The sequence below is a fragment of the Bos grunniens genome, chromosome 14 (assembly GCF_055505025.1).
Source record: "Bos grunniens cultivar Pamir isolate PY7600 chromosome 14, Bosgru_T2T1.0, whole genome shotgun sequence".
Lineage (NCBI taxonomy): Eukaryota > Metazoa > Chordata > Mammalia > Artiodactyla > Bovidae > Bos > Bos grunniens.
This window is the reverse complement of record NC_141178.1, coordinates 40,251,541-40,273,665: the sequence shown is the minus strand read 5'-3', so window position 1 is coordinate 40,273,665 and position 22,125 is coordinate 40,251,541. Positions and strand designations below refer to the sequence as shown.

At 37.5% G+C, this 22,125-nt stretch overlaps 1 long non-coding RNA gene across 1 annotated transcript in view; it reads left to right on the top strand.

Moving 5' to 3' along the window:
* Window positions 1-21,082, top strand: part of LOC147359311 (uncharacterized) — a 36,304-nt gene extending 15,222 nt beyond the window's left edge. The window contains exon 2 of the long non-coding RNA XR_015140229.1: window positions 17,417-21,082. This is a non-coding gene — a long non-coding RNA (uncharacterized LOC147359311). The remainder of the gene's footprint in view (window positions 1-17,416) is intronic.
* The last annotated feature ends 1,043 nt before the right edge of the window (window positions 21,083-22,125 follow it).

Below are 22,125 nucleotides of genomic sequence, written 5' to 3'. Positions count from 1 at the left end.
AGGCTGAACTTATAGATGACAGCCTTACTGTACCATGTAATGTACACTATTTCACCAAATGCACTTATGAGTGTCAAGATGATTTCCTTTAATAACCTTCACAAAAGCAGAATGCACAGGTAATCAAGTTCAGCTCAGCAAAAGTCAAAGCAGGGCCATTTACTATGTATTTCATGGATATGTACAATTTACTTTTATGCCAAGGAGTTTTTGTTTTGTGTTGATATTGAGAATTAAGAGGCTGGGCCATATACATCTTCTTATGAAGAGCAACGATTGGATTGAGAAATATACATGAATATGAAAAAATGAGGCTAGGAAATAAAATAATTTTTACTAGCTAAATCAGCAGGTGAATGATGGAGGTGAAGTAGACTTATAGCAATTATACTTGAATTGCTTTTCTCTTTTTCAAACATGTGGTTTGGGGCTCCATCAGTAGAATTAGAGATTTGTAGGATTTGTTCCTGGAATGAATAATTCCAACCAAGCAGAGAGTTTACAACATGGAGGTTGGTTCCCAACATCGAAGGACCTCAGTGTGGCCAAGCCATTTGTCTGGTGTGAGAAGCTGGGCAAATGATAAATTGTATCCTGTCAGGCAAAGACAACAGGGAAAAACTGTTGAAGAGAGGCAGAGGCCCTGTTTGACTTATGCAGAGAGTTGATAACTTCACTTTTTCTCCAAGGACAACTGGATCTCTGACCTAATATATATTTTTAAAAGAGAAAAAAAAAAAAAAAGCACGCACATCAGGATATAAGAATTAATCCTCCACTGCTAAATGCCTAGGGAAAAAATGGGGTAATAGTTTTTTTTGAGGGGTAGTGTTTGCAATGAAAAATCCTGTACTCAGCCAGATTATTGGTCATGTGCTTTGGCAACAGAAAGTTCTTTTCTCGTATGCAAACTCTCAGAAAATAGGCTGCCAACATTCACTTCAAGAAAAAAAGAAAGAAATTCACCAGTCAAACAAGAGATTAATTCAGAGATCACAAAAATGAGGAAGTTGCGGTATAAAATGTCAACCAGTAAGCACTGAAACTATTTGAACATTGCTTCTTTTTATCAACAGCTGTAAAATTTCAAGTAAATATTAAAAAATTAAGGGAAGATACATAGCAAACATTAATAACAAATCAAACCACTGAATCCAGATTATCTTTTATTAAAACTGGGCAGTGGTATGAGGTTGATGGCAAGAGGCATGGAAGTAAAGCCTGCTAGGTTTCTTATCTTTCATAGGAGGAAGTCAGTGAATGGCACTTCTGCACTGAAGTAGAAAATTTAAATATATATATTACAATACACTTTTCAAATGTTAAATTTTAAGTAATCAGTAGAAAAATAAAAATAGAGTGGCTTATAAATTATTGTAGAAACTAAGCAAAGAAAATATCTATGTGGAGAAAGACCAGTGAAAAGGAAACAGAAAGAAAGCAGAAAATAAATAGAGCATGAATCACAGTGATACTCATGTGACTAAATATTTCATACACAATCGTAAATGAAAAACAGGTTAAGCTCACCATTAAAACACACTCCAAAATATCTAAACATGTACATACAAAAAATAACCCAAAACAAAGTATGAGGAAAAATAAACAATAAAAAGATAGGCAAAGGCATATTCAGCAAATTCTATTATTTATCAGGCGTGAGATTATGAATATCCACTGAGGCATAATTACAAAACAAAACCAGTAAGTGGAAAAAAGATAAAGGCTACTATTCACACTGAAGATACAGAAGAATCAAAATCTATGCAGAAAATAACAGTATATTAACATATACAGAGTAGAAACTGCTAGAGGAAATGGGAAGGAAATAAGACAGTGCAATGGTTTTGAACATGACTACTTTCAATTTTTGACAAGTGATAAGACATAAAGTAAAGACATTAAACAGTCTATTTAGTGGATTTAATTATTAAATTGATAACTGACATTTCTTCCTTTAAAAATATTTCAACACTTTCATTTTCCTTACATTTATCAAATCAATGATATACTAGACCACACAGGAAACATCAGTAAATTCCTCAGTTGGGTCATATTTCAGAATAACCCTTCAATGAATCTCAAAATTAAGCAAAAATAATCACAAATATGTGGAAATTAAAAATTATTTTTAAGGAGGTCTCAGATCAAAGATGAAGTTTTAAAATGAAAATTTCAGGATTTGTAATTTTGGCAATAATGCATAATACATACCCTGAAAAGTTTCACTAGAAACATGCATTACTATGTGGATAAAATATAGCAAATCATTTTTTAATGTATTCACTGTAATGGAAGTGAATCCCTTGAGGTTAAAAAAAAAGAGAGAGAGAAAAGTAATTAGAAAATAAAACTGAAATCCACAACTTTCGTGCAGAAGAGTTCCAGAAAAGCTAGAAGCTCTCCCAGGAGACCAGGCCTTGGACCTATGTGTGGAGGAGTTTGGAAGTGAAGCTCCTGAAGAAAGCTGAGAATCAAAAGGGCTAAAGTAATTACTAGTAAAAGATTAGATGGAAAAAATAAAAACAACAATCTAGAAACATTTCTCATGAACAAAGAAAGAAGACAACCATGAACAAAAGGTCTCCATTGCAAATGTGCAGCCACATTAGTTTGGAGTTTAAATTTACACTTCTCATGTGTCTAAGGGAACCACAAGCTGATAATTGAATTTAAGTTGATTCAAAAGCAGCAAAACATAATGTGCATAGTGAAAGACAAATAATAAACATGTATGCATACTCAGTCATGTCCAACTTTTTGCCACCCCATGGAATGTAACTCACCAGGCTTCTCTGTCCATGGAATTTTCCAGGCAAGAATGCTGGAGTGGGTTGCTATTTCCTTCTCCAGGGCATCTTCCTGATCCAGGGATCGAACTCACATCTTTTGTGTCTCCTGCTTTCATTGGCAGGTGGGTTCTTTACCAGCTGAGTCACTTGAGAAACCCAAATAAAACATAAAAATGGACAAAATAAACAGCATGAAATAAGATAGTTTACATATGCTGTGAGAAAAGGTACGTGTCTTCCAAAGAGGGATGACTTATCCCAGGCAAGATGAAAATTCCACAGAAAAAGTCCACTGAATATAAGTTTGCATTAAAAGTAGTACACAAGGAAATTAGGCAGAGTGAATGAGAACAACAGCAACATAGAAAATATGAGAAAGAAGCACAAATAATAAAAAGAATAAACATTTTAGAAGGAAACAAAAAATTTGCAATGAAAAATATAATCAAATATACTTGTCATGAAATGTTTACTCACACTATTAGGAATTTTAGAAGAGAATTGAACCAATGAAGGAAAAAAATCTATTTAAAGAGATAAAGCTTAAGATTTTCTGTAATTGACTACATGAATCTCTGTATTCAAGAAGCAAACCTGAATCGTAGGCAGGTAAAAGGAAGATGATATCAATACCTAAATGCATCAGTTTCTTAAGAGATCACCAAAGGTAAAGGGATCTTTACAAATAAATGGACAACTTACTGAACGGGAGAAAATATTTGCAAATGATGTGACCAATAAAGGCTTAATAGCCAACATATATAAATAGCTGATAGAAATCAACATAAAAAAAACAACCCAATTAAAAAACAGGCAGAAGAACAAAATAGACATTTTTCCAAAGTGGAAATGCAGATGGCTACCAGGCACATGAAAAGATGTTCAATATTGTCAAACATTACCAAATTCAAATAAAAACCGTAGTAAGATATCACCTCACACCTGTCAGAATGCCTATCATCATAAAGAACACAGATAATAAGTGTTGGTGAGGAAGTGGAGAAAAGGGAAAATAAATGCATCCTAATGAGGTTCGTGACATTGTACAGGAGACAGGGATCAAGACCATCCCCATGGAAAAGAAATGCAAAAAAGCAAAATGGCTGTCTGGGGAGGCCTTACAAATAGCTGTGAAGAGAAGAGAAGCGAAAAGCAAAGGAGAAAAGAAAAGATATAAACATCTGAATGCAGAGTTCCAAAGAATAGCAAGGAGAGATAAGAAAGCCTTCTTCAGCGATCAATGCAAAGAAATAGAGGAAAACAAAAGAATGGGAAAGACTAGGGATCTCTTCAAGAAAATCAGAGATACCAAAGGAACATTTCATGCAAAGATGGGCTCAATAAAGGACAGAAATGGTATGGACCTAACAGAAGCAGAAGATATTAAGAAGAGGTGGCAAGAATACACAGAAAAACTGTACAAAAAAGATCTTCACGACCCAGATATCATGATGGTGTGATCACTGACCTAGAGCCAGACATCCTGGAATGTGAAGTCAAGTGGCCCTTAGAAAGCATCACTACGAACAGAGCTAGTGGAGGTGATGAAATTCTAGTTGAGCTATTCCAAATCCTGAAAGATAATGCTGTGAAAGTGCTACACTCAATATGCCAGCAAATTTGGAAAACTCAGCAGTGGCCACAGGACGGGAAAAGGTCCGTTTTCATTCCAATCCCAAAGAAAGGCAATGCCAAAGAATGCTCAAACTACTGCACAATTGCACTCATCTCACACGCTAGTAAAGTAATGCTCAAAATTCTCCAAGCCAGGCTTTAGCAATATGTGAACCAAGAACTTCCTGATGTTCAAGCTGGTTTTAGAAAAGGCAGAGGAACCAGAGATCAAATTGCCAACATCCGCTGGATCATGGAAAAAGCAAGAGAGTTCCAGAAAGGCATCTATTTCTGCTTTATTGACTATGCCAAAGCCTTTGACTGTATGGATCACAATAAACTGTGGGAAATTCTGAAAGAGATGGGAATACCAGACCACCTGACCTGCCTCTTGAGAAATTTGTATGCAGGTCAGGAAGCAACAGTTAGAACTGGACATAGAACTGGTTCCAAATAGGAAAAGGAGTTCGTCAAGGCTGTATATTGTCACCCTGTTTATTTAATTTATATGCAGAGTACATCATGAGAAATGCTGGACTGGAAGAAACAGAAGCTGGAATCAAGATTGCTGGGAAAATATCAATAACCTCAGATAGGCAGATGACAGCACCTTTATGGCAGAAAGTGAAGAGGAACTCAAAAGCCTCTTGATGAGAGTGAAAGTGGAGAGTGAAAAAGTTGGCTTAAAGCTCAACATCAGAAAACGAAGATCATGGCATCCCATCCCATCACTTCATGGGAAATAGATGGGGAAACAGTGGAAACAGTGTCAGACCTTATTTTTCTGGGCTCCAAAATCACTGCAGATGGTGACTGCAGCCATGAAATTAAAAGACGCTTACTCCTTGGAAGGAAAGTTATGACCAACCTAGATAGCATACTCAAAAGCAGAGACATTACTTTGCCAACAAAGATTCATCTAGTCAAGGCTATTGTTTTTCCAGTGGTCATGTATGGATGTGAGAGTTGGACTGTGAAGAAGGCTGAGCACCAAAGAATTGATGCTTTTGAACTGTGTTGTTGGAGAAGACTCTTGAGAGTCCCTTGGACTGCAAGGAGATCTAACCAGTCCATTCTGAAGGAGATCGGCCCTGGGATTTCTTTGGAAGGAATGATGCTAAAGCTGAAACTCCAGTACTTTGGCCACCTCATGCGAAGAGTTGACTCATTGGAAAAGACTCTGATGCTGGGAGGGATTGGGGGCAGGAGGAGAAGGGAACGACAGAGGATGAGATGGCTGGATGGCATCACTGACTCGATGGACGTGAGTCTGGGTGAACTCCGGGAGTTGGCGATGGACAGGGAGGCCTGGCGTGCTGCGATTCATGGGGTCGGAAAGAGTCGGACACGACTGAGCACCTGATCTGATCTAATCTGAATGTTCTTAGCAGCACTCTTTACAATTGCCAAGATATGGAAGCAATCTAAGTGTACATCAACAGATGAATAGATGGAGATGTGGCATACACACACACACACATACACACACACACTGGAATACTACTCAGCTACAAATAAGAATAAATTTTGCCCTTTCCAACATGGATGGACTTGGAGGACATTATTATGGTAAGTGAGGATACGTCACTTGGAGGATATGGTAAGTGAAATAAGTCAAACAAAGAAAGACAAATAGTGTTTGATATAACTCATATGTGGAATCTTAAAAATTACCTAGTGAATATATGATTCACTAGCTTGTTGTATTTTTTAGATTCCCTGGTGGCTTAGTGGTAAATAATCTGCCTGCCAATACAGGAGACATGGGTTTGATCGCTGGATTGGGAAGATTCCCCTGGAGAAGGAAATTGGCAATCCACTCCAGTATTCTTACCTAGAAAATTCCATGGACAGAGGAGTCTGGCAGGCTACAGTCCATGGAGATGCAAAAGAGTCAGACATGACATAGCGACTAAACAACAACAATAGCAAAAAGAGAATAAAACAAAAATGAAGCAAACTGACAGACACAGAGAAAAAACTGGTGATACCATTGTGGACAGGGAAGGCAGGAGGTACAATATTGGGGTAGGGAACTGCAAAGTACAAACTTATCACCTATAAAATAAGCTGTAAGGATATATTGTAGAACATGGGAATATAGTCAATATTTGATAGGAACTATAAATAGAGTACAATCTTTAAAAATTGTGAATCATTATATTGTATACGTGTAACATATAATATTGTACATCAACTATACTTTAGTAAAAGAGGAACTACATGTTTGGAAAATTGAAGTAGCCACATCTAACTGTTATGACTCTGATGATGACCAAAAATATGTGGAGTGAGATGACTGCTCCTCAGGGCAATGAGACTTTCAGAATGAAAATTATATCTCAGATCCTTAAACTCGCTTGAATTATGTGACTCTCAGCCAACTCATATTCAGAGAGTCACAGAATTTCTATGATGATTCTAAACAACATCTCTCATTCCTAAAGTTCTACGATAATCTCTCTGGAAAATCAGAAACAAAACTTAATTGTATGGGTTACATAAAATAAATTTAGAGCCTCATCAAATCTCTTATATGAAGTCAAGGCATCACTTGGGAAGGAAAAGTTGCTGAGATTTGGAATAGAACATTTGGGAAGACTTGGATAATGTTAAGAATATTGAACATCTGAACACTCAGAGGTTCCTTTTCTGAACTTCTGTAAATAATGCCTTGGAAGAAGCCTTCCCTTCTGTGTTTCTGATTAGTCTGCTTTTATTAAGATTTTTTAATTACTTTTCCTGGTACAGTTATCTTATAAGAAATACATCTTTTCTCCTCAAGATTTGCCTCAAGTATATTGTAACTAGGATCAGTTCTTAGCATGCTCCAAGCAGTTATGCTCACAGTAACCTGGGAGAAAATATCTCATATGTCAAAATGAATTGCAAAATGCTTGTGCATGGAAAAAGTCAAATTTATTTATATGGCTGCACCTACCAGTGAATCTGAATGTAATGTGTTGGTTGCGGCAGGTGGAAAGGTCTCTAGCATTTTACCTGGTTGGTTGAGTAAAAATTTTTGACTCAGTGGTCACTCAGTGGTTACTCAATGAGGTTGAGATATCAGAACTTCCTTGGTATAATATAGAGGAAAGAATCCAAGGGCTTAAGGAAATAGGCAAGTTGGAATGGATTTATCATGTGCAACTGGTCCTTCCCATATTGGTTTTTCTGAAAGGGCACTCCCTTCACTAGATTACTGAGAAATTACATAGGTGAGAGGAACATTTATATCTTTAAAATATAGGAATATCTTTGATGGACCAGGTATAGTGTTGGAAGATGCTGTCATTGAGCTGAGTTCCTCATGAGAATAATGCAATATTTAACTGCCAGAGACTAAGTGTACATTTAAACTGAAGTTTTAATCCACAGAAATATTTTGCAGATGATAATAAATCTCATCTTCCTAAAAATAAGGTAAATGTGCAGACTAGCAAAACATTACTTGATGTAGAACAATAAAAATTCTGAAGTGAAAGTGTTAGTTCCTCTGTCATATCCGACTCTGTGACTCCATGGACTGTAGTGCACCAGCTGCATGGAATTCTCCAGGTAAAAATATTGGAGTGGTTTGCCATTTCATTAATCAGGGGATCTTTCAGGGAAACATATCAAGCAGTGTGCCAAATTCATGATTTGAGTAACTGCAAAGGAAAATCATGTCTTCTTTCTTAATTCCTGACTGAAGGCAGTTCACAGACCAAGACTGAAGGAGTCTTTGGGGTCCACCGAAACCCTGCCATTGGGATCTATCATTTATCTTTCCTTCAGTGTTGTCAAAAGAGATCTGAGGCCAATTACTAGAGTAATTGTGCACTGAAAATAATGAAATATCTAAACTCTGAATCCCCAAGGCTTAGTCAATCCCCAAGAGTTTAGATATTTCGTGTGGAACTTATGATAATCAGGTAATAATTGAAGTTATGTTCCAAGTTTGAATCACCAAGTGCCCAAAAGGTCCATGGCCTCATCCTGCAGTTATTTCTCCAGTTCCTAAATGTGTAATTGACCTCTGGCAGACACACTTGGCATTTGACAGGATCTCTGCAGTGGTCCTCTGATCCAGGAAGTGAGGGCTGTTACAGCAGGAAGGGCAAGTGGAAGCCTCTGAACTTTCCCTCCTCACCAGGATATTTAACTGAAAGCAACACTGCATCCCTGCAGAGAATTGCAGACATGAGTGCCACCATGAAATGTTTCAAAGATGCAGGGTGTTGATATGTTCACACTCCCATTTATCTCTTCCTGTTGGCTTGTACAGAAAGTGATGGGTCTTTGGAAATGACTGCATTATTTTAGCTTAATCAGGCATAACTGCGATTATAGCTACTGTTCCAGATATGGATTTTTCCCCTAAGTTCTTTTTACTCAGAAATTGTGACCAGCCATCATTTTGAAGAATCTATTATAGGATGGACTGAACTGAATTGTGTGGTGGGCGTAGATCAGAGAAGTGTAATGCTGGGATCAAAGCAAACCATTTGGTGCTTTGCCAAGATCTTTCCAGATCACTTTTTACTGTTCTATGTGCCATAGTCTTACGCTCTTTTGTTTCCAAAACCCAGCAGTTATGGTCCTAATTTTTGTATAACTGCCTTAAGGATATTTGTGCCTTACATTGCTTGAATGAACATCAAGGAATGTCAGGGAATTTATATTTCCTTGCGTGTGCCCAGTAACCATACACTGACATGTTTGGGCATATGAAAGCCATTAGCTTCTGTGCCTTGGGTTTTAGTTTACACATCACTGCTCCCTGTGGGATCAACTTGAAGTTGCTTTATGCAGAATTTGATCTGAGACTGTATCTTTGCTGGGCTGTTATCCTTTCCCTATCCTCCTTCCTTTCACTATCTTGCTAGTTTTCCATGGAAACACTCAAAAAGTTAATTGCATGGGAATCCTTGACTTAGCATCTGCTTTGGGGAAAACAAACCTAAGATATCAGCAATTACCTGTTGGAAAATACAATGGAAAAATATAATTCCATTCATAATAAATCAAATAAAAAATGTAAAATGCATAAAAGTAACAATATGAATTAAAGTACAAAATACTGCTGCTGCCAAATCACTTCAGTTGTGTCCGACTCTGTGCGACCCCATAGACGGCAGCCCACCAGGCTCCACCGTCCCTGGGATTCTCCAGGCAAGAACACTGGAGTGGGTTGCCATTTCCTTCTCCAGTGCGTGAAAGTGAAGTCGCTTCAGTCGTGTCTGACTCTGTGCGACCCCATAGACGGCAGCCCACCAGGCTCCCCCGTCCCTGGGATTCTCCAGGCAAGAACACTGGAGTGGGTTGCCATTTCCTTCTCCAATGCATGAAAGTGAAAAGTGAAAATGAAGTCGCTCAGTCGTGTCTGACTCTTAGCCACCCCATGGACTGCAGCCTACAAGGCTCCTCCATCCATGGGATTTTCCAGGCAAGAGTACTGGAGTGGGGTGCCATTGCCTTCTCTGATAAAATACTAGTGAGTATCATTTAAAAGAAGGCTTGAAAATGGAGATACAGGCTATGAACATGTGCAGAAAGATTAAATATCATATAAATATTTTCTCCTAAATTTATATAAAGATTAAAGCCATTTCAAAAGTATTCTAAAAATTTTGGAAAAATTAACACATAATAATACTATTCATCATACTGAGATTACTATGTCAAAATTGTTATTGTAATGGTTATATCAAGTTTATTTCTAATAAATCTTACAGTATTTTGAAAATATATTTGGCATGGTTAAAGGCATTATTTACAAAGTGAAAGATAAATAACTTCAAAGAAAACTTCTTACCAAAAAAATCAAAAGAAGGATATTCTCTAATTATATAATAATAATAGCAACTACTTACTTAGTCTGTCATATATACATACCTATGATATATACATATATCCATACATATATGTTCAATCATTTAATCTTCACAACTTCTCAATAAATTATGTGTAGAGTTAGAGAAAAGGAAATCTACGTATAGATGGGTTAAGTAACTTGTCAAGATCTTACAGGTAGAAATTGGTTGGACTGGGATTTAACTCCAAGCATTTTTAATTCAGATTCAACTCTCTTAACCATTTTGCTATGTATTTGTATATGCTAATAATCCATTTACCAAAGACAATGAAAAAATTGGAACCCATCACAAGCAAGTCATTCTGTCATATGGAAAATACATATCTCTACCAAAAGAGATATTTCAAAACTGTTCTGAAATATCTCTACCAAAAGAGATATTTCAGAACAGTTTTGAAAGAGAGCAATGGAGGAGAATATTGTAAACATGTTCAAAGTGATTATCCTGAGGACCAGCATTCAATGGATGTGGGAATGGGGCTCAATTGCATTATATTTCTAAAGTTTATTAAAACCATTTGTCTGGTATGCCAGTTATCTCTGTATCTTCAACAACCATTCTTGTATGATCAGTCCGCAAAATGCATTTAAAAATTGAAATGGCAGTTATTCTTTGCTCTTCTTCATCTTCTACTTTATCACCTATATTATTTACTAGCACTGAACAGAGATTTATTGATTTATTCAGACTTAGGGTAATGATTACAAATGTCTGGCTGAAGAATCTCTCTGATAGTTTCATCTGGCTACAGAAGCAGAATCACCATAAAATATCTCCATCTGTTCTGTCAAGCTGTATGACTCACTGTGACTGTAGGTAGTTGAATGACCTACAGAATGATCATGGACATTTGACCTGTACCTAACATTCAGGCCATCAATTGACAAAATGAAGCAGATCTTGGTCCCAATCCAGGATTAGATTTAGTAATAAAAATTTAACTCATTTTTGATAGCTCATTCAATCACGTATTCTAAAAGGCAGTATTGAAAAAAGCATACTCTTATTGAAGAGACATGCACTATGATTGTAGTCTTATTTTTCTCTTAAAATTATTTTCATAATATATTTATGTCATTTGATGACATAAAAATGTATTTATGATTTGACAAAAAATGATAATATATTTTTGTCATTATTATTTCCTTTAATATTCACTTTTTCTTATGTATTTAAAAATGAATTATCTTTAAGTGCATATTTTAAAAATATGAACAATGACAGTTTTATTTCTATCAATTATCTATAAATATTATACTCATTAACACCTATTGTTTCTTAGGCATAGTGTTTAAGTCATTTAAGTTTATTGAGTCAAATGCATTTCAATATCAATACATTTTTTCCATATAATTAGTGAAAAATGAATTGGAAGTTAACAGCTATTTATCCTTTCTGAAGGTGATGCTGTTATAATCAGTGAATAATAATAAGACCAGAGAATAAGCATTCTATATCTATTCTCTTAGTCTTCTCATCTTAATCTTAAAGCCAGTTCACTGAAAAGTGAAAAGAGATGGGGTTAAATACAGGAACAAAAATAAATACGTTTTTCATTTGGTACAGTGAGAGGATTACCAATGAGGGTGATGATTTTGTGCTTCTACTGATGAAAAATGGCTAACTGGTGAGGAGTGAACACTCTGGCAGGAAACAGAAAGCAGACACATAATTCATGAACCAGACAGAGAGAGAGAAGCCTCAGAATAAAGATAAGTGTAGATAGACGCGTGTGTGGATGGCAGAGTGCACCGATAGAGGCTGTCGCCCTCATGGGAAGGCGGAGGTATCAAGGCTCAGAGCACGTTTCATCTGTAGGCGGTAAAAAGCAACCTAAAATGTGAAAGAATGGTTGGTTATAGAAAAGTGATGAAATTGTTTTCAGGAAGAAATAATTAAGAGGCATTTTAAAATAGAGAAACAGTAGCTTCTGTTTCTCCTTATGCATTCTTAATAAAATTTGGACTTAGTTTGGTATTCAGTAGGGATGAACTTTGAAAACATATTACCTACATGCCCATTCACAGCATTATACACAGAAGGAAACTGAGGTGCAGGGAAGTGATGCAGCTTTCCAAGGTCCTGAAGCTAGATGGTGGCAAAGTTGAAACGAAGGGCAACACTTTTCAGATGTGAGATTATATTCAAGGGTTTATATTTTGGATACTAATGGCCCACCTTCACTTTTTTTTTTTAATACAAATTATAAGGGTTTCAGTTTGGAGAAACATTTATAATAATTACTCTACTTTGATGATTCTTTTTTTTAAAATTTAATTTTATTTTTTAACTTTACAATATTGTATTGGTTTTGCCATATATCAACATGAATCCGCCACAGGTATATACGTGTTCCCCATCCTGAACCCTCCTTCTTCCTCCCTCCCTGTACCATGCCTCTGGGTCGTCCCAGTGCACCAGCCCCATGCTTCCAGTATCGTGCATCGAACCTGGACTTTGATGATTCTTAATTCAGTTAAACTCAGAACATTTCCCCCATACCCAATATATGTAAGCACTATGCTAAGAAGCAAAGTTTAAAAGAGGCACTGTCCTTGCATTGAAAGGGAGCTTATAAACAATTAAGAGAGTCATGTGAAGAGTTCACTCATTGGAAAAGGCTCTGATGCTGGGAGGGATTGGGGGCAGGAGGAGAAGGGGACGACAGAGGATGAGATGGCTGGATGGCATCACTGATCGATGGACGTGAGTCTGGGTGAACTCCAGGAGTTGGTGATGGACAGGGAGGCCTGACGTGCTGCGATTTATGGGGTCGCAAAGAGTCGGACACGACTGAGTGACTGAACTGAACTGAACTGAACACAGAAGTATGTCTAATATACCAATAGCTTGTTTCCCTACCTCCCTGATAATGAGATTTACCTGTGACATGTTAGAAATACAGAATCCTGTGTCTCTGTCTTGGAGATTCAGATTCTTAGATCTGGAGTGAAGGTTCTTCTAATTGATAATTAATATTCCAGATCATTTTTATGATCGGGCAGATTGGGTAGACATTACTGCCATATTTCCCAAGTTTGTCTGCATATTGGAATCACCTAGCGAACTTGAAAAACTAATACTTCTTCTTTCCCCCTCCCAAACATCATCCTTTGATTAATTATTCTGAGGCATAGCCAGGAATTTAGATTTTTAAAAATCACCCAGGTGATTCTGAGGAACAAACAATTGTGGGAACTACTTCACTATGCTACTGGGATGTGGTGCTTAAGAAAAGTATCATGAAGGAAATGCCCAAAACCTTTTTAAGCTCATACTACCAAAAATTTACCACATGATAGGCGTTTTTCATATATTAGTTTTTCAATTTTTAAATAAACCTATCAGGTTAATACAATTATTATTTATATTTCATAGCTTAAAAATATATAAAACACGCTCAAGCCCATAGCCTGTAAAAGTGACTAAGCAGATATTCAGAACTAGATTTTTCTGAATCATTAGTCTGGGTGTTTGTCACTTTGCCAGACCAACTTTCAGATGCAGCTTGAAGGATGGTAAGGTTTGAACTGACAGAAATTGTGATGGAAGGCATTCCAAGGAAGGCACCAATGTCAATAGAGGGAGGAGGGAGTGTGACAAGTCAAGTCCGGAAGTTTGTCTCCAGATAATGGAAGGTCTTCAGTTCTCTGATTGCTTGGATAATCATCAGGGCATTGGTTGGTCCACTGATTGATTGATTCATTTATTCAGCTAGTTTACTGTCATTTTTAAATAACATTGCAAGCATTACACTGAGGGTGGTGACTGCAGTCATGAAATTAAAAAAATCCTTATTCCTTGAAAAGAAAGCTATGACAAACCCAGAAAGCTACTAAAAAGCAGAGACATCACTTTGCCGACAAAGGTCCAGATAGACAAAGCTATGGTTTTTTCAGCAGTGATGTACAAATGTGAGAGTTAGATGCCAAAGAATTGATGTTTTTGAATTGTGGTGCTGGGGAAAACTCTTGAGAATCCCTTGGACAGCAAGGGAGTCAAACCAGTCAATCCTAAAGGAAATCAACTCTGAATATTTATTGGAAGGACTGCTGCTGAAGCAGAAGCTCCAATCTTTTGGCCACCTGATGTGAAGAGTTGACTCATAGGAAAAGACTCTGATGCTGGGAAAGACTGAAAGCAAAGGGAAAAGGGGATGGCAGAGGATGAGATGGTTAGATAGTATCCCTGACTCAAAGGACATGAATTTGAATACATTCCAGGAGATAGAGGAGCACAGAGGAGCCTGGCGTGCTGCAGACCACATGGTTGCAAAGAGTCAGACAGGATTTAGTGACTGAAAAACAAGTATTACATTGTAAAAATTTTTTTAAAAAGCTCTTTTAGATTGAACACAAGAGTTAAACATTCACATAGACTTTTGACAATGAACTTGTTTCAATTTCTATTTTATTTCTGTTAACATGTTATAAAAACTTACAATAAACATGCTGATAACCAAGACATCATTGCAGACTGAAGAGTGCTGAAAGTCCACTTTTGCTGGGCCTTTAAAATATCAAATAAGCAGGAGTAGGAAGAACCCTGGTGGCTCAGATGGCAAAGAATCCACCTGCAATGTGGGAGACCTGGGTTCAATCCCTGGGTTGGGAAGATCCCCTGGAGGAGGTATGGCAACCCACTCCAGTGTTCTGGGATGGAGAATCCCCATGGACTGAGGAGCCTGATGGGCTAAAGTTCATGGGGTCACAAAGAGTCAGACATGACTGAGCAACTAAGCAATCTTACCCCAAAATTATTATATGGAAATTAATAGAACTAGAGCTACATATAGCTATCTGGATTAATTTTAAAAAGAAAATTGAGAAAAAATCTATAGAGGGCTTGAAATATATTTTTATTTCTGCATGCATATATACTAAAATTTTAAACATATATGAAAATCAGTTCATTTCATTTCAATTCAGTTGCTCAGTTGTGTCTGACTCTTTGCGATCCCATGGACTTTAGCACACCGGGCTTCCCTGTCCAACACCAACTCCTGGAGCCTATTCAATTTCATGTTCATCAAGTTGGTGATGCCACCCAACCATTTCATCCTCTGTTGTCCCCTTCTCCTCCCATCTGGAATCTTTCCCAGCATCAGGGTCTTTTTTAGGGAGTTGCTTCTTTGCATCAGGTGGCCAAAGTATTGGAATTTCAGCTTCAACATCAGTCCTTCCAATGAATAGTCAGGATTGACTTTCTTTAGGATGGACTGGTTGGATCTCCTTGTAGTCCAAGGGACTCTCAAGGGTCTTCTCCAACCCCACAGTTCAAAAGCGTCAATTCTTCAGCACTCAGCTTTCTTTATAGTCCAACTCTCATATTCATATGTGACTACTGGAACAACCAGAGCTTCGACTAGATGGACATTTGTTGGCAAAGTAATGTCTCTGCTTTTTAACATGCTGTCTAGGTTGGTCATGCCTTTTCTTCCAAGGAGTAAGTGTCTTTTAATTTCATGGCTGCAGTCACTATCTGCAGTAATTTTGGAACCCAAAAGTATAAAGTCTCTCACCATTTCTGTTGTTTCCCCATCTATTTGCCATGAAGTGATGGGACTAGATGCGATGATCTTAGTTTTCTGAATGTTGAATTTTAAGCCAACTTTTGCACTCTCCTCTTTCACTTTCATCAAGAGGCTCTTTATTTCTTCTTCACTTTCTGCCATAAGTGTGGTGTCATTTGGGTATCTGAGGTTGTTGATATTTCTCTCAGCAATCTTGATTCCAGCTTGTGCTTCATCGAGCCCAGCATTTCTCATGATTGGCTCAGACAGTAAAGCATCTGTCTATGATGTGGGAGACCTGGGTTCTATTCCTGGGTCAGGAAGATCCCCTGGAGAAGGAAACGGCAATCCACTCTAGTACTATTGCCTGGAAAATCACATGGACAGAGGAGCCTGGTAGGCTACAGTCCATGGGGTCGAAAAGAGTCAGACATGACTGAGCAACTTCACTTTCACTTTCATCCTGCATATAAGTTAAATAAGCAGGGTGACAATATACAGCCTTGATGTACTCCTTTTTCTATTTGGAACCAGTCTGTTATTCCAAGTTCAGTTCTAACTGTTGCTTCTTTGACCTGCAAACAGATTTCTCAGGAGGCAGGTAAGGTGGTCTGGTATTCCCATCTCTTGAACCATTTTCCAGTTTGTTATGATCCACACAGTCAGAGGCTTTGGCATAGTCAATAAAGCAAAAGTAGATGTTTTTTTGGAACCCTCTTGCTTTTTCGATGATCCAGCATATGTTGGCAATTTGATCTCTGGTTCCTCTGCCTTTTCTAAATCCAGCTTGAACTTCTGGAAGTTCACGGTTCATGTATTGCTGAAGTCTGGCTTGGAGAATTTTGAGCATTACTTTGCTAGCATGTGAGATGAGTACAATTGTGCGGTAGTTTGAACATTCTTTGGCATTGCCTTTCTTTGGGATTGGAAAGAAAACTGACCCTTTCCAGTCTGTGGCCACTGCTGAGTTTTCCAGATTTGCTGACATATTGAGTGCAGCACTTTCACAGCATCATCTCTTAGGATTTGAAACAGCTCAACTGGAATTCCATCACCTCCACTAGCTTTGTTCATAGTGACGCTTCCTAAGGCCCACTTGACTTTGCACTCTAGAATGTCAAGTTCTAGGTGAGTGATCACACCATCATGATTACCTGAGTCATGAAAATCTTTTTTGTATAGTTATTCCATGTATTCTTGCCACCTCTTCTTAATATCTTCTGCTTCTGTTAGGTCCATACCATTTCTGTCCTTTATTGTGCTCATCTTTGCATGAAATGTTCCCTTGGTATCTCTAATTTTCTCGAAAAGATTTCTAGTCTTTCCTATTCTATTGTTTTCCTCTATTTCTTGCATTGATCGCTGAGGAAGGCTTTCTTATCTCTCCTTGCTATTCTTTGGCATTCTGAATTCAAATGGGTATATCTTTTCTTTTCTCCTTTGCCTTTAGCTTCTCTTCTTTTCTCAGCTATTTGTAAGGTCTATTTGTAAATTTTAAAATATATGAAAATGATAAATACAAAGTTCATAGCAGGGATGCTGTGGCTGATTTTATTTTCCAGTTATGGCCACAGTAATATTCTCATCCTGAACTTTCTTATGATGTGACCTGTCATTTTTTTTTTTTCATTTGGTATTAGGTTTATGCTCATTTACCATGGAACAACAGACTTGTTTCAAATAGGAAAAGGAGTACATCAAGGCTGTATATTGTCACCCTGCTTATTTAACTTATATGCAGAGTACATCATGAGAAACACTGGGCTGGAAGAAGCACAAGCTGGAATGAAGATTGCCAGGAGAAATATCAATAACCTCAGATATGCAGATGACACCATCCTTATGGCAGAAAGTGAAGAGGAACTAAAAAGCCTCTTGATGAAAGTGAAAGAGAAGAGTGAAAAAGTTGGCTTAAAGCTCAACATTCAGAAAACTAAGATCATGGCATCTGGTCCCATTGCCTCATGGCAAATAGATGGGGAAACAGTGGAAACAGTGTCAGACTTTTTTTTGGGCTTCAAAATTACTGCAGATGGTGATTGCAGCCATGAAATTAAAAGACGCTTACTCCTTGGAAGGAAAGTTATGACCAACCTAGATAGCATATTCAAAAGCAGAGACATTACTTTGCCAGCAAAGCTCCATCTAGTCAAGGCTATGGTTTTTCCAGTGGTCATGCATGGTTGTGAGAGTTGGACTGTGAAGAAAGCTGAGCGCCGAAGAATTGATGCTTTTGAACTGTGGTGTTGGAGAAGACTCTTGAGAGTCCCTTGGACTGCAAGGAGATCCAACCAGTCCATCCTAAAGGAGATCAGTCCTGGGTGTTAATGAGGACTGATGCTGAAGCTGAAACTCCAGTACTTTGGCCACCTCATGTGAAGAGTTGACTCATTGGAAAAGACTCTGATGCTGGGAGGGATTGGGGGCAGGAGGAGAAGGGGACGACAGAGGATGAGATGGCTGGATGGCATCACTAATCGATGGACGTGAGTTTGAGTGAACTCCGGGAGTTGGTGATGGACAGGGAGGCCTGATGTGCTGAGATTCATGGGGTCGCAAAGAGTCAGACACGACTGAGCGACTGAGCTGAACTGAACTGAACTATGAACTTGACTGGACCTGTGTGACTATCACAAACAGTGAACAAGCCTTCAGAGGATTTCAGCCTCTCATAGTCACCCCCATGCTTGAAGTCTTCCCAGCTTAAACTCCAGACATCACAGAACAGAGTTAGTGCTTCCTCACTGAGCCCTTTCCCAATTTCTGATACACAGAATCCACAAACAGTATAAAACAATTATTTTTTAAAAGACCAATGATATATGACTTTAAAAAATACATGAGTAAGTTTTGTTCTTTTTAGGAAATAGGTCTCTGGAGATTTCTAGATTACACAAGTGGCGTTAACATCTATCCCTAAGCAAAACGCTTCCTAAATGACGGTACTTTATATTGAGTGCTTTTTTCTTTCAGTACAATTGGAATTCTTCAGATTATCAGAGAAAATGCAGCTGGTGTTGTTTGTCTAAAGAAAGCTGATTTCCCTTTTTACAAGAATATTTTTTCTGTAGGCCATGGAGAAAGTAGAGAATGTTTGGTAGCAAGAGGAAGGGGATTTTGGAGACTCTTGAGTATTGAATATTTCTGGGAGAAGAGTTTCCTGTGTACAGAATCGTATTTTCTCTGTTGATTCTAAAGTTACTGACATTTTCATCAGTTGTGAGAATATGCACGGTCGTATGATATACATTGTATCAGTACCAACAAACCAGCACTAAGATAGATAATACAACAAAGTGACTCTATCAGATTATTTTGGTCAATTAGCTTTTCCATGTGAAGGAACTAAATGTCAGTGGGATGATGATACTAATGTTAGGTATTACATTTAGAACTTAGGAATGCGCATCTGAATTCAATTATTGTTTATTTATCAAATATGTTTTTAAGTATTTCTAATGTGTCAAGCAGTGCATTACACAGTGACATTACAGAGTGAGCAAAAAAGAACATTTCCTTTTCTCCATGATCTTGCAATCTAGTGGGGAAGGCAATCAAATAACTATATAAACGTACAATGGATATATGTTGAATGTCATTTATTCAGTTCAGTTCAGTCGCTCAGTCATGTCTGACTCTTTGCGACCCCATGAACTGCAGTATGCCAGGCCTCCCTGTCCATCACCAACTCCCGGAGTTTACCCAAACTCATGTCCATTGAGTCGGTGATGCCATCCAACCATCTCATCCTCTGCTGTCCCCTTCTCCTGCCCTCAATCTTTCGCAGCATCAGAGTCTTTTCCAATGAGTCAGCTTTTTGCATCAGGTGGCCAAATATTGGAGTTTCAGCTTCAACATCAGTCCTTACAATACATTGTCTAATAAATACAAGGTATGTGTGTTCATCATTCAGTCATATCTGACTCTTTGTGACCCCACGGACTATAGCCTGCCAGACTCCTCTGTCCATAGAATTCTCCAGGCAAGAATAACTGGAGCAGGTAGCCATTGCCTTCTCCAGGGATTTTCTTGGCCCAGGTATTGAACCAGAGTCTCCTGCTTTGTAGGCATATTCTTTACCATCCAAGCCACAAAAGAAGCCCAGTAAATACAATAGTACATGCAGATTAAGACACACCCAATTCAGTGAAGAATATATTAGTTATAATATATTATTATGTTTATAATATAAAGTTAAGAATATGTATGAGGGAAATCAAATTACCTGTTTATATAAGGAAAAATGAAGGTTAACTTTTCAGCACATTGTCTAGCATAGCAGTTGTTTGGAGGGTCCAAAAGTATGCAGAAAACAAACAAACAAACAAACAAAAAACCACAAAAGTATGCAGAAAGCTATGACAAAACAGCCATTCTGTCAAGTCTGTCAGCATCTCTATTAGGCATTTGGTTCAATTATCTAGTGGAGAAGAATAGTAAGGAGAAAATACAAGAAGAGCTGTTTTATGATCCTGGATATAGATCATTTTTAAAATGCTACTTGTGAATTTAATTCTAAATGGATTTATTATTTGTAAAAAACTGGAAATAGTTTGATCATCCTAAGGATGTATGTGAGATTTATAGTTTGTTTTTAAATTAATTGAAAAATGAAATTGAACTTATTTCTTTAACTTAAAAAGCACAGTGAACATAGTCATGATAAAAAAAAAAAAAAAAAACTCAGCAAAGGACATATTTGAACAATGCTTGGAATCCTGTTGCACTGAACTTATAGACCAGTGAAACTGCATCTTATTTATCTGAAGCTTTGCAAAGACTCAGCAGAAGGCCTCTTTCCAAGCTCAGATTTCACTGTGGCTTTCAAGAGAGTTGTCACAAAGCAATCTCCTACAAAAATCTCTCATCAAAATTCCACAGAGTCAAGTGTAACAGACTCAGTAATTGAATCTTTATCCAGCATGGAGATGAGATGCCTTCCGAGCTAGTATTACACCAGTAAAAGCATGTCACTGGTTACCAAGAACCGTTACCTTAGATCAAGAATATGATCCAAAAGAGAGCAAGCGTGTGTACATGCATCTGTTTTATGAAGCTGAAATCCAATCTGTGGCATTCAAAGTTTCTCAAAGTTATCATAAAAAGCACCAAGCTAGAGGTAACATGGAATGGTATTTTTATCTTGACCATGTTATAATGCATTTACTTCCCAGTTCTTTAAACATTAAAAAGATTCTTATTAATCACTGGATTATTCAACTGTCTCTAAATAAAATGGAAAAGTTTTAGGAAATAAGGGGGACAGTAATTCTAACATATCAAAAGAAAATAAACTTTAAAGTACATGGTATTGTGAACTTAGGTTTTCTTGCCATTGTGAAGACTTCACACATTTCCTTCCACCTTTGAAATGTACAAATGTGAAGGTAATAATGCTTAAAATGACTCTACTGTAAATTTTCCCATTGTCTGATTAACACTCTTGTATCAGATGGCTAGAAGTAAAATAGATGCAACTTTGTCTATTTTTTTTAAAGCAGAAAAAGCATTCTTGTCAGATTGCTTCACATTCTTTAAAGAACTCTCAAATACAGTCTTCATTCATCCTCCAAACTTCAAAGCAAGTTGTACGTAGTTGAGGTATCATGGCTGTTCTGAACATGAAGAAATAGGTGCCCTGAAAATTCAAGTGGCTTTCCTGAAATCATATAGTAATCTAAGTGGCCTGACTCTTCAAACTATTCCTTTCTCTGAGATGAATTTATGGAGAAAGAGAGACTATCTCTTAAAATGACTATTAGATTGCTAGGACTGCCATACCGAAGTACCACAAGCTGGGTGGCGTAAACAACAGGAGTGATTGTCTCACTGTTCTGAGGGCAAAACTGCCAAAGTCAAGGTGTCAGCAGTGTTGGTTCCTCCAAGAGTTCTAAAGACCAGATCTGTTCTAAGCCTCCCTGCTTGGCTTATTGATGACTATCTTCATTTTCACATGGTTTTCTCTCCGTAACTTCACATCTTTCTGTGCACATACGTGCCCAAGCTTCTTCTTTATATATATAAAAACACCAGTCATACTGAATTAAGACTTATCCTAGTGACCTCATTTTAACTTATTACCTCTGCAAAGGCCCTATTTCCAAATAAGATCACATTGTAACATATTGGAGGTTAGGACTTCAATATACAAATTTTGGTGGAACACAATGCAACCCGTAACAATGACCTTTAGCTTCATATCCAAGAATGTGATATGGTTGATCTACAAACTGCTAGCAAGTTATATGCTGGGATTGAAGGGGGAATGTCTTCCAAGCCCACATTTTTTTTTCAATTATTATTATTATTTTTTACTTTACAATATTGTATTGGTTTTGCCATACATCAA